The following is an 18,740-nucleotide window of genomic DNA, read 5'->3' as shown; positions in this document are numbered from 1 at the left end:
GTGTCTTTTCGTTTGGACCTCCCAGCATCCTTTGCTATCCATAATGTTTTCCATCGGTCGTTATTTAGAACATAGAAGTATTGAGGCAAGCATATTATAAATATATTTTAAGATGACGTGTCTCCTATATGAAATAGAATCTAATATGCAAAAATGGACTAATAAGGATCAGCTGCAAAAAATGCAACATAAAACAACACAAGAACAACAGCCATAAAGATCCTAAATGAATAATTTTATTGAAACATCATTACAAGAATAACAATGAACAGGTATAAAAGCATGGGGAAATGACACTCAGGCCACGGCCGGGCCAAAAAACATGACCAGGTGTCCACGCACGGACCAGGTCAGCAGCAAAGGTGCAGCATTGTAACAGATTATATATTGCACAAGCCCATAAAAATTACAAGACCATGCTTGTCAGTGAATATTAGTATCCTGGGCAGTGCACTATTGCAAACAATAGACATATTAGGGATGTACATATTTTAGCTGCACACCCGGTGCACGCACAGAACAAATTGTGCAAGGTACTTGCCTATCAAGCGTACCAAACTATGCCTACACATAAATATGTATATTTATATTATGGGTAGTGCAATGCTCAAATCGATTGCCATATCCAAACATACATACCTAAGCTGCACGACCGGTACACACACTGGACCACCTGGCCGGACCCCAACGCGCGTTTCGGAGCTGCCGCAACGCTCCTTCCTCAGGGGGTGTCACCCCCTGAGGAAGGAGCGTTGCGGCAGCTCCGAAACGCGCGTTGGGGTCCGGCCAGGTGGTCCAGTGTGTGTACCGGTCGTGCAGCTTAGGTATGTATGTTTGGATATGGCAATCGATTTGAGCATTGCACTACCCATAATATAAATATACATATTTATGTGTAGGCATAGTTTGGTACGCTTGATAGGCAAGTACCTTGCACAATTTGTTCTGTGCGTGCACCGGGTGTGCAGCTAAAATATGTACATCCCTAATATGTCTATTGTTTGCAATAGTGCACTGCCCAGGATACTAATATTCACTGACAAGCATGGTCTTGTAATTTTTATGGGCTTGTGCAATATATAATCTGTTACAATGCTGCACCTTTGCTGCTGACCTGGTCCGTGCGTGGACACCTGGTCATGTTTTTTGGCCCGGCCGTGGCCTGAGTGTCATTTCCCCATGCTTTTATACCTGTTCATTGTTATTCTTGTAATGATGTTTCAATAAAATTATTCATTTAGGATCTTTATGGCTGTTGTTCTTGTGTTGTTTTATGTTTTACATCGGTCGTTATTGCGGAGGTATGAGGTGCCAGTTGTGCCTTCTGTTGAGCCTCCTGCTCCTGTGCTGGTTGAGGGTGAATTGGAGTACGTGGTGGAGAAAATCTTGGACTCCCGTGTTTCCAGACGGAGACTTCAATATCTGGTTAAGTGGAAAGGCTACGGTCAGGAGGATAATTCTTGGGTTTCAGCTTCAGATGTTCATGCCTCTGATTTGGTCCGTGCCTTTCATAGGGCTCATCCAGATCGCCCTGGTGGTTCTTGTGAGGGTTCGGTGCCCCCTCCTTAAGGGGGGGGTACTGTTGTGATTCGGTTATTTGGCTCCCCCAGTGGTCGCTTGTGGTACTGGTGTCTTTGAGCTTTTCACCTGTTTCTATCAGGATGTGGGAGTTTCCTATTTAGCCTTGTTCCTCAGTCATTCCAATGCCGGCCATCAATGTAACCAGAGTCTTTCTGTTGCATGTACCTGCTCCCAGTCTGCTGACCAGCTAAGTTGGACATTTCTGTCCTTTGTCTATTTTTGTATCTTTTGTCCAGTTTGCACTTATGTGATTCTCTGCAGCTGGAAGCTCTTGTGGGCTGAAATTGCCACTCCGGTGCCATGAGTTGGCACATGAGTTTAAGGTAATTTCAGGATGGTATTTGATAGGGTTTTGTAGCTGACTGCGAAGTCCACTATTGTATCCTTCTGCTATCTAGTTAGTGGGCCTCGCTGTGCTAAATCTGCTTTCATACTACGTTTGTCTTTTCATCTTAACTCACCGTTATTATATGTGGGGGGCTACTATCTCCTGTGGGGGATTTTCCTCTGGAGGCAAGCCAGGACTGTGTTTCATCTACTAGGGGTAGTTAGCTCTCCGGCTGGTGCGAGACGTCTAGCAAAAACGTAGGTACGTTCCCTGGCTACTATTAGTTGTGTGTATAGGTTTAGCATCGCGGTCAGCTCTAGTTTCCATCACCCGAGAGCTTGTCCGTTTTTTCTATGCTTCTGATGTTCCCCTGCCATTGGGAACCATAACAGCGGTCTAAACGTCCTGTGAGATGAGATCAGCTATTTTAAATGAACTGGGAGAAAATGTGTGGAATAAAATGCTGTTGTAAACTTAAACCTTGAGATGCAGGGAACTGTGACTGGTGTCAAATGGGCAAGACCCTTAAAATGTAACCATCATTTTAATCTTTGTTTCATAAATCAATAGTACACATGAAAATAAAAAACTTTGTATTATATCTTATCAGAGAAATCTTCTTCTTTCTCTGTGTGGACTGATCATTTATTCTCAAAATTCTCAATTTTACAGGTAAAATCTGTATTAAGTAAAGACAGAATATTACATTACTGAGATTGGAGATGACAGTTGTTACCGATGGGATTCTAAGTAGAAGTAGCGGGGAAGGAACTAGAGGCAGAGCTCATCCCTCCTCCTACTCCCCATCCCCTATACACGGAATCTTATCAATAGCCACAACCATCTCCCATCTCAGTAATGGGACAATCTGAATTTTGAGAATGAATGATCAGTCCTGGAGGAGAAATAAGCAGATTTCTCTGACAAATTATCTCACAAAGTCGCTTATTTTTATGTGTACTATTGATTTATGGAATAAAAATTAAAATGACGGTTACGTTTTAAGACACAGGAAACAGTGACTAAGAGACTAAGCTTTTAAGACTTAACCCTTGAATGGAATCTGACAGTATGATCAACCCTCCTAAGTAGGGTTGAGCGACTTTTATTTTTATAGGATCGGGTCGGGTTTCACGAAACCCGACTTTCTCAAAAGTCGGGTCGAGTGAAATCGGCCGATCCTATAAAAAAGTCGGGGTCGGGGTCGGCTGAAACACGAAACCCAATGCAGTGCAATGGGATACTATGGTTCCCAGGGTCTGAAGGAGAGGAAACTCTCTTTCAGGCCCTGGGATCCATATTTAAGTGTAAAATAAAAAATATTGATATACTCACCCTCGGACGCGCCCTGGTACTAACTGGCAGCCTTCCTTCCTAAGAATGAGCGCGTGAATGACCTGCGGTGACGTCACGGCTTGTGATTGGTCGTGTGAGCGGTCACATGGGCGGCCGCGACCAATCACAAGCCGTGACGTCATCTAAGGCCCTTCACGCGCTCATTCTTAGGAAGGAAGGCTGCCGGAAAGAAGCCGAGGGTGAGTATATTCCTATTAGGGTCCCTTTCCACTTGCGAGATAAAAAACGGTCCGTAATCTGGACCGAAAAAACGGATGGAACGTATGCGATTTTCATGCGAGTGTCATGCGAGTACAATGCGATTTTTAATCGCATCATCCGTTTTTTATAATCGCATCATCCGTATGACATCCGTATTACTGTCCGATTTGTACGCACCGGTGTCCTTTGAAAAGCCGGCAATTCAGCGCAGTGTACAGTAAAATCACACTGACAGGTTAGAATAGAGTAGATATATGCACATAGAATAGGTATATATACATATATATGTCAGTGAGACACCTATATATGTATATTTATATTTAATGCAGCGCTAGATAGCATAAAAGCCGCTAATTCAATTACCGGCTTTTAATTTCTCCTTCCCAAACCCGACAGGATATGAGACATGGTTTACATACAGTAAACAATCTCATATCCCCTTTTTTTTGCATATTCCACACTACTAATGTTAGTAGTGTGTATGTGCAAAATTTCAGCGCTGTAGCTATTAAATTTAAGGGTTAACTCGCGGAAAAAATTGGCGTGGGCTCCCGCGCAATTTTCTCCGCCAGAGTGGTAAAGCCAGTGACTGAGGGCAGATATTAATAGCCAGGAGAGGGTCCATGGTTATTGGCCCCCCCGTGGCTAAAAACATCTGCCCCCAGCCACCCCAGAAAAGGCACATCTGGAAGATGCGCCTATTCTGGCACTTCGCCACTCTCTTCCCACTCCCTGTAGCGGTGGGATATGGGGTAATGAAGGGTTAATGCCACCTTGCTATTGTAAGGTGACATTAAGCCAGATTAATAATGGAGAGGCGTCAATTATGACACCTATCCATTATTAATCCAATTGTAGGAAAGGGTTAAAAAACACACACACACATGATTACAAAGTAGTTTAATGAAATAAACACAGCGGTTGTTGTAATAATTTATTGCTCTCTCAATCCATCAGGAACACCCTCGCTTGGCAACATAATAAACGCACAAGATACATACCCTCAGATGTCAGATCACGTCCCACGATGTAATCCATCTGAAGGGGTTAACTAATATTACAGGCAGGAGCCCTGCAAATGCAGCGGTGTGCTCGTGCCTGTAATTCCCCGGCGAATGAATGAAATGTAGGTCATTGACCTACATTTCCTTCAGTCGCGGTGATGCGCCCCCTGGTGGATGTCCTCATATGACCTGGAGCGTGGGAAAAAGTTCCCAGGCTGCAGTTCATGAGAACATCCACCAGAGGGCGCATCACCGCGACTCAATGTAAGTCCAGATCCTGCTTTCCTTTCAGCACCCGGGATTACAGGCACGAGCGAGTGGTTTATTGCAGCTCCTGCCTGTAATATTAGTTAACCCCTTCAGATGGATTACCTCGTTGGACGTGATCTGACACCAGAAGGTATGTATCTTGTGCGGTTATTATTTTGCCAAGCGAGGGTTTCCTGATGGACTGAGAGAACAATAAATTATTAAAACAACCGCTGTGTTTATTTCATTAAACTACTTTTAAATCATGTGTGTGTTTGTTTTTTAACCCTTTCAAACAATTGGATTAATAATGGATAGGTGACATAATTGACGCCTCTCCATTATTAATCTGGCTTAATGTCACCTTCCAATAGCAAGGTGGCATTAACCCTTCATTACCCCATAGCCCACCGCTACAGGGAGTGGGAAGAGAGTGGCCAAGTGCCAGAATAGGCGCATCTTCCAGATGTGCCTTTTCTGGGGTGGCTGGGGGCAGATGTTTGTAGCCAAGGGGGGCCAATAACCATGGACCCTCTCCTGGCTATTAATATCTGCCCTCAGTCACTGGCTTTACCGCTCTGGCGGAGAAAATTGCGCGGGAGCCCACGCCAATTTTTTCCGCCATTTAACCCTTTATTTCAGCAGCTACAGCGCTGAAATTTTGCACATACACACTACTAACATTAGTAGTGTGGAATATGCAAAAAAAAAGGGGATATGAGATGGTTTACTGTATGTAAACCATGTCTCATATCCTGTCGGGTTTGTGAAGGAGAGAGCAAAAGCCGGCAATTGAATTAGCGGCTTTAATGCTATCTAGTGCTGCATTAAATATAAATATACATATATAGGTGTCTCACTGACATATATATATGTATATACACACATTCTATGTGTATATATCTAGTCTATTCTAACCTGTCAGTGTGATTTTACTGTACACCGCGCTGAATTACCGGCTTTTCAAAGGACACCGGTGCGTAAAAATCGGACAGAACTCGCATGGTGCGAGTGCTGTGCGATTTTTTTCTCGCACCCATTGACTTGCATTGGCGAGTCTCGTCCGAGAATCGCAGCAATACGCAGCATGCTGCGATTTTTTTCTCAGCCGATCCAGATTTTTCTCAGTCCGATTTCGGCTGAGAAAAAAATCGCAAATCAAAAGACACCTATTAACTAACATTGGTCCGAGTGCAATCCGATTTTTTATCGGATTGCACGCGTCCGTTTTCCTCGCAAGTGGAAAGGGACCCTTAGGTATATACTCACCCTCGGACGCGCCCTGTTTCTTTCCGGCAGCCTTCCTTCTTAAGAATGAGCGCGTTAAGGGCCTTAGATGACGTCACGGCTTGTGATTGGTCGCGTGAGCGGTCACATGGGCGGCCGCGACCAATCACAAGCCATGACGTCATCTAAGGCCCTTCACGCGCTCATTCTTAGGAAGGAAGGCTGCCAGTTAGTACCAGGGCGCGTCCGAGGGTGAGTATATCAATATTTTTTATTTTGATTCTATATTTTACACTTAAATATGGATTCCGATACCGATTTCCGATATCGCAAACATATCGGAACTCGGTATCGGAATTCCGATACCAGATTCAGAAGATCGCCGACCTCATGGCCGACCCCACACAGGGGTCGGGTCGGGTTTCATGAAACCCGACTTTGCCAAAAGTCGGCGACTTCTGAAAATGGCCGACCCGTTTCGCTCAACCCTACTCCTAAGCCGTCTATATGGGCATGTAGGTAATAGGAAGCTGTGTAAGGGTGTGACAGAGACTGTCGTATACCTGCCCATGAAGACAACAATTGTAAAATGTGTACTGTGACATGTGGTTTCACTGCAGTTTCTGGTGTAATGTAAAATGTGAAATTCATAGCAAATACTGATGCTGCTGTGTGGGTACTGTATTGGTAATGCATAAGGTAACTCAGCTCAGGTTTATGGAAAGATTAGGATATAAGTTAGTGCAGCGCCCCAGAGTCCTGGTCGTTGCAGTACTGTGGCTCCGCCACTATGGGGAGCTATGGTGCGTCTGATGGCACTGAAGGAGTTCATCTGATCAGGTATCACAGACACCAATACATTTCACAGCTGGGCCTCCGGGGGGAGCTAAGGGTGCTATTCATTAGGCCACTCCCCACCATAGTGGGTAAACTGGGGGTCAGGCAGGAAGTTAGATCAGAAAGCTGACTGGGTTGGAACCAGGCAACACCTTGTGGCAGAGGGTGTTGTGGGGGAAGATACAGTAGGGTCTCTGTCAGGGGTGGGATCCTGACAGAGGCTTGGCAACTTGAACGAACATAACGGGACCGTGCCTGCTCCGGGTAGCGGCGGTGCCCAAGAAAGGATTAGAAGAGAGATAGATTGTGCTGAGTGAGAAACGAGATCACGCAAAGGAGAAATACCAGTAGGAGTCGTGCTGTAAGACCGGAGCAACATCCTACTGAGGCGCACTACCGGTGGCCGGAACGCCGAGGGAGTATCATAACATTCAGCTTCAAGCAATACTCTAAACAGCGGCAGGACAGTCAGTCTAAGGCGGGCTGTCTAACTCAAATCACCTATGCAGTCTTGGGGGGCAACTTGTGGAGAGGGGCGACTCTAGGGTCCCGGAAGAGCTCCGAGCCTACCCGTCAAACGGGTGCCGTCCCAACCAGAACATCAGGGAGGGACAGAGGATTAGAAGAACATCATTTAATTGAGTTGTGAGGGAACTTAAGAAACAGACACAACAGTTGTGGGGACTTTCCGTAAGCACAGCAGGGAAGGACCACAACACATAGCGCTAGAAGGAAGGCACCGATTTCCACCTGTGAGGAGAACTCTGGAGGTGCCATCGGACCGGCCGGACTTGCGCAGCCTGGTGAACCGTATTCTGGACTGGGGACTCAGAGATCTTCAGTAAAGAGGTAAAGAGACTGCAACCTGGTGTCCTCGTTATTTACTGCACCGCACCACCACTACCGACATCTGACACATCGTTTACTGTGCGCCCCTCGGCAGGGTCACGGACCGGGCCTAGCCGCCGTGACAACCCCAGAGCAGAGACTCACAGGCCTGGTACCGGGTATCCCCCTCGGCCCTGCGGCAGTGGGGGCGCTGCAACTTGGCGTCACGAACAGGATCTACTTAAGCCTGAAGAATCAGGTCATGTGTGCCTTGGAACTGTGATTTACTGTGCTTAGACTGTACTTTATTGCAAAGACTGTGGATTGTCACTTGCCGCCAAAAGTTCGCGCCAAAACCGCCGCCATTGCAGCGTCACAGGGAGCGCAGAGGGAGACGGAGGGCGTGCCATGGGAGGAGACTACCAAAGCGGCGCCAGAAGTAGTGACCGCCCCCTCCAACTCCTGCTGCGAGAGGATGACCTGCCCAGCAGCAGAGAAGAACCGCCCCCTGACTTGCGACGGCGGGAACGTGGTGAAGGAGGAGCTCGACCTTGGAGAAATGGCAGAGTCAGATGCATGCATTGCCGCCGAATGCTGGACAGCGACGATGAACAGCAGGAGCCCGAACAACGGCGAGGTGATCCCGGCTTGTCCTCACCCATCAGAAGAGGACCCGCGTCCACCACAGCGGGAGGACCTGAGTTCCTCGGAGCCGGTAGCGGAGCTGAGCCTACCTATCCCGACCTCAGAACTAGCCGAAGAGGAGCTATGGGGAGCGGAGCCGTATCCGGAGGCTGCCGAGGAGGAGCTGCGGTCCGGGCTGCAGCCGACTCCAGCGTCCTCGTTAATGGAACGGACCGCCATCGGTGGAATCACATCAGATGCAGGTATAGAAAGCGTCCCTGCTCCCCCGACCGATCCCGATCCTGCGATCGATCCTCGCCTCCACAATAACCGTTTCCTCTTGGCGGGGCTAGGGGTACTATCCCCCGGCGCAATGGGGAGGCTGATACCTCTGCCACCGACCCAGACGGGGGAGTTCGTAGATGTGAGCCCGGAGGGAGTCATCCTCCGGTGGGAGGCCCCCCGAATTGGGCTGGATGGAGTCCGGCGAGAAGGTCACACCATTGCCGTGCTGAATTGGGAACAATATAAGCGGTACTTGATCCTACAATGGAAGGACTGGAAAGAGAGGGAACAAACTACCGCCGCTTCAGCCGTGGACCAAGGGCTGAAGCCTGCACGGTCAGGAGATGTCCACCATCAGCTGATGTCTGGCAACCTACCAAGAGAATAAACCTCGATACACTGAGCAATGTAAATAGTTGCTGTTTTCCTGTTGTTCTGCTAAACCCGTTCAGGGTTAACTCTAAAGGGGATCCTTCTGTTGACCCGAGATCCCTATTGTTTTGTTTTTGTTTGTTTTTCCAAAGTTCTGCACAAGTTGCTAGTTGAAAAGAACTGCTGAAATCATGAACAGTGCATGATCCGAACTTTTTGTACATAGTTTGCACCTTATTAAAGGCGCTCCCTACTGGTTTTACTTCAAAAAGGACTCTTTGTGAAGATACCACACTGGAACCTTTGATGAGTATGGACTGGTAGCTTGAGAAGACACGCTACCTCATAAGGACTTGGTCCTCTCTTAAAGGGGATGTTCATTTGTTGCGCTTAAACCGTGATATTGCTTTAAGACGGGTAGCAATAATGTTTTGACGAAAGAAAGTGATGATAATGTTTACATGAATAAGTTATATGTATTTGACTAGTTAAATTGTGAAGAAATACTGATGATATTCTCTGAGAAGAAAAAGTGAAAGATAGAAGAAGGATGCAGTGGGCCCGTAGGGATAGACGTGGTGTCCAGCATGCATGTTAGTGAAGAAGATAATGAGAAGGTTTGATGTTATATAAAGAAAATGGTTGATAACGTTGATAGATAATTAGGATAGAAGGTAAACCCTGAGTCCTCATAGGAGTCATGAAGAGATGGCTCAGTGCTCTTAAACTGAAAGTAATGTTATGTTCTATACTGTGTATAGTAGTTGAAAAGGCAGTAGGCCCTGGCTGAACGGGGCGGTCCTGTAACTGAAAGGAGAGGCAGAAGGTCTGGTGCCGATAGGACAGGCGGTCCTGCAGATCTAAAGTAGGAGAATGAAAAAGTTAAATTGCCTTATAATATGATTATAAGAAGGTCTTTAGTGGATTTAGAGTGTATGTCCTTAAAGGCAATTTTAAATTATTGTTCAACAATTTTGCACTTAGTAGAATACCCGGTTGGGTAAGAAGAGTTATTTATAGCATGTTGCTATGATATTTAACCATGTTTGTAACGTTCAAGTGTCCTTACCTCCCATAAAGGAAAGCCTGTTCAAGTATACTTATTGTTATTACACTCAACAAAACTGTATGTCTTTTTGCTAACTTGTATTGTTGTTTTCTTCCCAGTCCTGGAGTACTGTGTTTAACCAGGGGGGAGTGCAGCGCCCCAGAGTCCTGGTCGTTGCAGTACTGTGGCTCCGCCACTATGGGGAGCTATGGTGCGTCTGATGGCACTGAAGGAGTTCATCTGATCAGGTATCACAGACACCAATACATTTCACAGCTGGGCCTCCGGGGGGAGCTAAGGGTGCTATTCATTAGGCCACTCCCCACCATAGTGGGTAAACTGGGGGTCAGGCAGGAAGTTAGATCAGAAAGCTGACTGGGTTGGAACCAGGCAACACCTTGTGGCAGAGGGTGTTGTGGGGGAAGATACAGTAGGGTCTCTGTCAGGGGTGGGATCCTGACAGAGGCTTGGCAACTTGAACGAACGTAACGGGACCGTGCCTGCTCCGGGTAGCGGCGGTGCCCAAGAAAGGATTAGAAGAGAGATAGATTGTGCTGAGTGAGAAACGAGATCACGCAAAGGAGAAATACCAGTAGGAGTCGTGCTGTAAGACCGGAGCAACATCCTACTGAGGCACACTACCGGTGGCCGGAACGCCGAGGGAGTATCATAACATTCAGCTTCAAGCAATACTCTAAACAGCGGCAGGACAGTCAGTCTAAGGCGGGCTGTCTAACTCAAATCACCTATGCAGTCTTGGGGGGCAACTTGTGGAGAGGGGCGACTCTAGGGTCCCGGAAGAGCTCCGAGCCTACCCGTCAAACGGGTGCCGTCCCAACCAGAACATCAGGGAGGGACGGAGGATTAGAAGAACATCATTTAATCGAGTTGTGAGGGAACTTAAGAAACAGACACAACAGTTGTGGGGACTTTCCGTAAGCACAGCAGGGAAGGACCACAACACATAGCGCTAGAAAGAAGGCACCGATTTCCACCTGTGAGGAGAACTCTGGAGGTGCCATCGGACCGGCCGGACTTGCGCAGCCTGGTGAACCGTATTCTGGACTGGGGACTCAGAGATCTTCAGTAAAGAGGTAAAGAGACTGCAACCTGGTGTCCTCGTTATTTACTGCACCGCACCACCACTACCGACATCCGACACATCGTTTACTGTGCGCCCCTCGGCAGGGTCACGGACCGGGCCTAGCCGCCGTGACAACCCCAGAGCAGAGACTCACAGGCCCGGTACCGGGTATCCCCCTCGGCCCTGCAGCAGTGGGGGCGCTGCATTAGCATTTAGGTGGTGATAGATGGGGTCTTTAGGACCCAGAGTAGTTACACGTAGGCAGTGGTGTGCCTATTAGTGTGTTAATATAAGTATTATTAGTATAGTGTTAATGAAGGAAAATAATACAAGCTGTGTGCTGGAATGTAGGTGAAAGGGTAGATCACCCCTGCAACAAATTGCAGGAACAAATACAGTTAAATGTTTGGGACTAGCCTACCATGGGAGATGGTCAGGTCAAGCAATAAGGGGAATCATTTCCTGTTTCTCTCAGTCTGAAATAGAGTAAATGTCAGGTTTGGGTCAACTTCAGGTTGAAGTGGCAGTGGGCTGGAGGCACGTGGAAAACATAGCATTCTGACAGCATGAGGTTGTACCGAATTTCCTGTGAACATTCCTGTAACGTCCGGGGCCTACAACTCAAACTAATGAGTGGTCCTCATTCCCTCCTATACAGAGGAAGCTGAACGGGGAAACGCATGAGGGAAACATAACAGATCTCAGAAGTACTGTGCAGCCCGATGTGAAATCCTTGGGACTTACAAGAGGATCAACAGTAATGATAGTCCAAGCTAAATGTGAGCAGGAGCTTGAAATGTGCTGATGAAAACTGAACTGGAGGGTGCTGTGCCCAAAACTGCATGTTAAAGACTGTTGTATCTGAACTGTCCAGTGAAGTAGAACTTGTTATAACGAACCGGGTGTCCCCTGATGTGTGGGCGGCTGATCCTGGAACAAAGAAAATGGATGTAGTGGAGGTCTACAGCCTGAAAGTGAGTACACTTCATAGTACACAGCACAACATTGGTGGACTGGGTCACTGTGTTTGTGAAGTGGCAGGATGTGGGTGGAGAAGCAGCAGCTCATTCACAGCTACCGCCCTGGGCACCTTACAGCTGAATGAAATAATACTTTGATGTTTACAACCCAATGTATTATTCCAGAGATATTAATGTTTTTTTTCATATGTAAACGAGCTGAAAAGATCTATGGTCCGGACACTGCTCTGCATGAGAATCTTCCTTCAGAGCTTTTTTACATGAGAGAGTTAACAGTATGAGACATGTAATGACTGCTCTCATAATCACACACAGCTCTGCAGTGCGATGAGAACACAGTACAGCCGAGCTAACACAGGACAGCAGAGCTAAGAGAGTACAGCAGAGCTAAGAGAGTACAGCAGAGCTGAGAGTGTACAGCAGAGCTAACAGAGTACAGCAGAGATAACAGAACAGGAGAAGTGAAGTTTGTTTCGAAACAGACATTTGCAGCTGCAGTACTCTTATAGATTTTTCCAGAATCTCTCAATCTTTTTGATGATACTATATACTGTAGTTAGTGCAATTTTCAAGGTCTTTTCAATTTTAGATTGGGAATATTTTTTCTGAAATTGTAAACTTCTTACCATCTTTGCTTCTGAGAGACTCTGCTTCTCTAACATGCTCTTTTTATACAATGATGTGAGTTAGTTGAAAATTGACCCACAAGCTGTTTTTAATTAGCAGCACTAACTTATCTAGCCTTTTGTGAACCTTCTCCAACTTTTTTGAGATATGTTGTTGCCATTGATTTCTAAATGAGTTTATTTTTTTCAAAAGAAATGGAAAAATGCCTATCTTTCAACTTCAGACATGTGTTCTATGTTCTGGAAATAAAATATGGCTATAAGAGATTTCTTTATCATTGCATTCTTGTTTTCTTTACATTTTATCACAGTATCCCAACTTTTATGGAATTGGGGTTGTAATATACCTGCGTAAAAATAATATAGTGTGGTTCCTGACTGCACGGCCTGAAAAAATACACAGAGCATTATGTTCAGAGATGAGGCAAACTTTTTTGGGTGGGCCATTTATATGGATACACATAAATAACATGGGAATGGTGACAGTTTTCTTGCGCAGGGTGTCTTGCATTGAAATCTGCTGCAATTACTTGGGTACTGCATTCAACAGACATCAACACAATTTCTATCCGCTCCTCACATGTTAACCTCTGCGACATGTCAATGGCTGTAAACAAAGAGAAATTTGTAAGTAACTCATGAAAGAATAAAGTTAAGTTAAAACCAAGCACAGCATTGTTTTTCTTGTAAAATTCTCAATAAGTTTGATGTGTCACATGACCCTCTTCCCACTGGAAAAAATAAAGTTTGATTCAAAATGGCCGACTTCAAAATGGCCGCCATCGTCACCATCCATCTTGAAAAGATTATCCCTCCCATATACTAATGTGCCATAAACAGGAAGTTGATATCACCAACCATTCCCATTTTATTTAGGTGTATCCATATACATGGCCCACCCTGTATTATGCCCCTTTAATATAAAAAATAAATTCTGTGTCATTATTTAAAAAATAAATTATTATTCTCTTTGAATATTGAAAGAAAAAGAAAACCTTTGCGGTATTAATATAAAAAATAGAGTATATTAACCCTGAATGCTGTGCCCCTCAGGTCTGGAATAATAAAAAAATAGTCATCTCACTTGAGACAGACTCCCGCGTGGCTTTCTGTTATTTCCATGAATTACATCCTTGCACTATAAGAATAAATAAACAGAAGATATGACAGCGTAACACAACACGCTGCTCATGGCTTCCTGCAACACTCTTGTACTATTCAGTTACCTCTTCGCTTTAAAGGGAACTTGTGATGTAAAAATGCTAACCTGCAGATATGAGATTAATCGCATTTAAAAGTCGTGCAGCCGCTGCAATGACAGCCTGGCTGACTGGAGGAAATTAACTTTATTCTTCCCTGCAGCCTCCAGCTTTTAGTCACAGAAGCGCAGCTTCAGTTACCACTCAGTATATAGTGAGCGGCAGCTAAAACTGCACCTCGGCGCCTACTGGTAGCCAATTCCACACACATACACTGCAGAGCCGGATGTCAGGCAGTACCAGGGCATGGTTACTTTGTGTGCCAGCGCTTGCTGTGTCAGTGCCTGTGGGAGGTGTGCAGCATGCTAATTTAAGGGTGGAACGATGAACTGAACCCTTGGTCACATTTGAAGGAGTTGTACCCTTTCAAAAAACTTCCACCTGTAGGCTGTTAGGTGTTAAGAAACCAAACAAACTGAGATTTACTCACCCTCCCTGAGTACAGCACTGTGTCTCTGCCGCTGCCCTGGTCTCTGTTGCTTGGCAGCAGTGGTGACATCCCTTTAACAGCACTGCAGTCAACCAATGAGCTCAGCAGTCCTGCTGAGGTAGCTGGCACATACCACAGAGTTCAATGATTGGCAACAGCACTGCTAAGTAATGCTCAATTTGTTTTTGTTTTTTTACATGTAACTGAGCCTTCAGGAAGAGTTTCTTTGTAAGGGGACAACAAAGGGTTTTCCAAACAATGGCAAATTTAAGCAAGCACTGTAGCATGCCAAATTCTAACAATATATAAAGTACACACTGTCATGATGTGACTTTGAGTGTCAGTTTCCGCAGTCATTATGTAACAACTTGAGCAATTTGCATACTGATGGTCACGTGCTGAGAAACTTTTCTTTCTGCTTATCTCAGTGTTCTGGGGAAAACTACAGTCCTTACATTATTGAGAGAAGCAGGAAGAAAAACTAATTGCCACATGAAGGTAAATATGCAAATTGCCTTGCTTGCTTGTCAATTTATTGAACCGATAAGCAGAATAAAATCCTGACAGTGACTATATTACACACTGTTAGGATTTGACTTGCCACAGTGCTTGTCGAAAATTTGCTCTGGCTTGGAAAGCTTTGTTAGCTTATATGTCTTGGCATATATGTTAAACATAGGCTGCAGACTTCATATGAACATATTCTTAGGGTATGTGCACATGTTGCGGATTCCATTGCGGATTTTTTGGCGCAGGTTTTGTGCTGATTTCGCCTGCATTTTTACACCTGCGGATTCCTATTATGGAATAGGTGTAAAGCGCTGCAGAATCCACACAAAGAATTGGCATGCTGCGGAAAATAAGCAGCTGCGTTTCTTCGTGGAATTTTCCGCAGCATGTGCACTGCGGATTTGGTTTTCCATAGGTTTACATGGTACTGTACAACGCATGGAAAACTGCTGCGGATCTGCAGGGAAAAAATCCGCAACGTGTGCACATACCCTCAAAGAGATTTTCCAAGATATTTTTTAATTATCCTATAGGCTTGCAAACTTATATAATAAGAAATTCAGCTATACTGTATTTAGCCTTTGCAAGTCCAGCGCTGCCTCGCCATTGCTGCTCTGAGTTTTTGATGACAGGCTGCAGTGGTGAAATCATGACTACAGCTATATGAGAGATGCACACAAGGGTCATCGTTCTCAGGCTATATCACCATTATCGCTGAGCCCAGTGGTTTCCTGCAGCAATCACATGAGCTGTAGTTGTATCTCCACAAAATGCCTGAATGTGTGATATACTTTTATCTATATTGCCAGCTATGGTGAGGGCTAGATTCTCTGCTGTTATAACTGCATCCACACATTGTTACCCGATTCCTTACTGGAATTATTATTAACCCCACAATTGACAAAGACTGGCGCACACCCCCAGTCAGAATCGACCAGCACTCAGCCTGGCCGGGGCGGCACATAGTCCTGATATTATTGTTGCAGCTTATCAGCAAAGAATGAGGCAGCAACGGAGAGGCATGGCTGGAGTCAAACTCACACAAATGCTGCTATATACACGCACTACACTGATATATACACACATACACTAACCTACTACATGATGGATTTGTCATTCAGCTTTGTAGATTCTTCTTTACTCCCCACATCACAGGAGAGTCATGCATGGGTCAGGAACAGATAAGAAGTGATCGGAGAGATGAGGAAGACAGCACACACGGTGCTGCAGACAACGTCCTGGTCCTGCTGTGCAGTTTTAAAGGGAACCTGTCACCTGAATTTGGCGGGACCAGTTTTGGGTCATATGGGCAGGGTTTTCAGGTGTGTGATTCACCCTTTCCTTACCCGCTGGCTGCATGCTGGCCGCAATATTGGATTGAAGTTCATTCTCTGTCCTCCATAGTACACACCTGCGCAAGGCAAGATTGACTCCATATGACCCAAAACTGGTCCCGCCAAATTCAGGTGACAGGTTCCCTTTAACTCTACAGTCTGCAGTGCTGTGACTCCTCCTCCTCAACCCTGCCCGATCCTAAGGGAGGGGTAGACCTGAGCGTGACAGAATGTATTTCTATGCTGTTGTCATGCTCAACGGCAATTCCAATCATTGCGTTGCGACCCTCGTCCAAGTTATACGGCAGTATGACTTTTCCCTAAAGGTTCCTGGCAGAGTCTACTTGCCCCTGCCTTAGGTGGGTGACTACTGCTGCAGCCTATATACACATAGAGTGGGGGATGAATAAAACAGTTGATTGCTGAATAAGAGGTCACCTGTTGGGACCTGCTGTGTCTCCACCGCCCCCTCCTAGCTATACCCAGGGCACATACCCCGCCTGCCACTAATTACACTGCTGTTATTATGGGTTTCTTTACATGACTAAAAAAATCCCTGATTCGGATTGCATATTCGCTTCAGACACAAACTCACAGCCGACAGTAATGTTATTTTTAGAAAAAAAAGCAGACTATTTATTTCAAAACTTATACGACCTCTTTATGTGAAATGTGTAGAATGATTGTCTTAATAAAAATTATCAACATTAGCAAATACTGCAGTTCGTACATTTTCAGGCATCTAGTTGTATGATTCATTGCTGACACTAAAGTAATCAGATAATCGAAAATGAGACTTTTTAAGAGCCAAGTTGCAGCTTCAGTATTCAGCTCATTTCTTGCCTAACAGTGCCACAAAGTATGATTGCAAAATTTATTTAAGGTTAAGGATCCATTCTATCACTTAACTGAATGTTTGAAAATATGTAGAAATACGGAAAGTTAAACTGAATCTCATGGAAAATCTGTTCCAATAAAAAAACATTATTCCATAAATGTGAAAACCCTGTCATCGAATTCATGCTGCCTGAACCATGGACATTATTGCAGCCATGTATATTTTTACTTTGAAACACCTAGGCACAAAAAAACTATTTTAAAAAATCGGCCAAGGGACTATGTATCTCAGATAACTAGTTTGTGTGCAACATGTGGAAAGGTGCTGTCATGTTAAAAAATGGCTCCTTGATCGCTTTAAAGAAATGGCCATACCACTGATTCCACCACCGAATCAATGTAAAGCTGAGCTTTTAGCATACCTGGAATAAAGAATATAGGGATCTGGCTACATACATTATGCCACCTTCCACCATAATTCTGTAAGATCAGTATGACTTTCCTTCATGAATTCTTCTTCATTGACCTTACACCACTGCTCTCAAAGGTTATCATGGTGCAAAACAAGAATAGGGGCTGAAATCGATGTCTATCCTCTACAGCAATGAATCTCTTTTTAGTCTTGGATGCACTGATCACCCTTACGCCACTGCTCCCAAAGGTTATCATGGTGAAAAACAAGAATGGAGGTTTATTCTCTACCCCAATTAATCTCACTTTAGTCTTGGATGCAATGCTTGCCGGAGATTGATTTGGAGACCACAATAGCAATGCTATGAAGAGGCCTTCACAAGGGAATTTTACATCCATCCTACACTAGAGATAATGGAGTAGGGTAGCATAATGTATGGTTACTGGAATACTCTAGCCTTCATTCCAGCTCACAATTACATTGATTTGGTCAGGGAGACACTTTCTCCCAGGTGTCACAGTAGCCATTTTTCAACAAGACAATGCCAAACAATGTTGCCCACACCTGTTACTTGCCATCGGTGAGTTTGAAAGAGCATCACATGCTTGAAACAAAAAAAATTTCTCACAATTATGGACAGGTGCCAAGAATTTTCTCCTGCCCATTTTGGTTTTTTTTGTGTCAAATTATGTCTGTTTTTTGTGTTGTTCCAATACACAAAAAGGAAATAAATATATGTATAAGAAAACATGTGTAATTGCAATAATTTTCTGGGAGAAATGCTTTATTTTCTGGAACAGTTTCAAGGGTGCCATCACTTTCGGCCATAACTGTAAGTCATCAGTATTTAAGTGCAGAACAATACCTTTAAAGGTCTATGAACTTTTATGGTTGCTGCATTACTGTATTGCCAGCACTGTCATCCCTGCATGATCACTCTTCCTCCTCCCAGCAGGGACACCAACATGGCCACCACCACGACCGCTCTTTTACAGTACCTGCCATAACTTCCTCCTCCCAGAGTCTGCGCAGGTGTCATGGCAGCTCACTTGGAGTATGCACTCCACGCTTCTTAATGGGGCAGAGCGTGCACTCCAGGAATGTCCCCAGCCAATATCTGGGAGGCATCCTTTAGGGAGGTGCCTGAGCAACATTAGGATTTAGTTAATCTGCAAGCTGCTATGTCGGTTTTCAGGTCCTGGCTCCTGTACCTGTCATATTACCCACATCCTAAACTAGTTCTGCCATTCTTAAATCGCACTGTCTGAACCAGCACCAGTTTCAATCCAGTCTGATAATCCAGAATCCACACTGTCTGAACCAGCACC

Source organism: Ranitomeya variabilis, chromosome 2 (genome assembly GCF_051348905.1).
Source record: "Ranitomeya variabilis isolate aRanVar5 chromosome 2, aRanVar5.hap1, whole genome shotgun sequence".
In the NCBI taxonomy this organism is placed as follows: domain Eukaryota; kingdom Metazoa; phylum Chordata; class Amphibia; order Anura; family Dendrobatidae; genus Ranitomeya; species Ranitomeya variabilis.
This window is presented reverse-complemented; position numbering follows the sequence as displayed.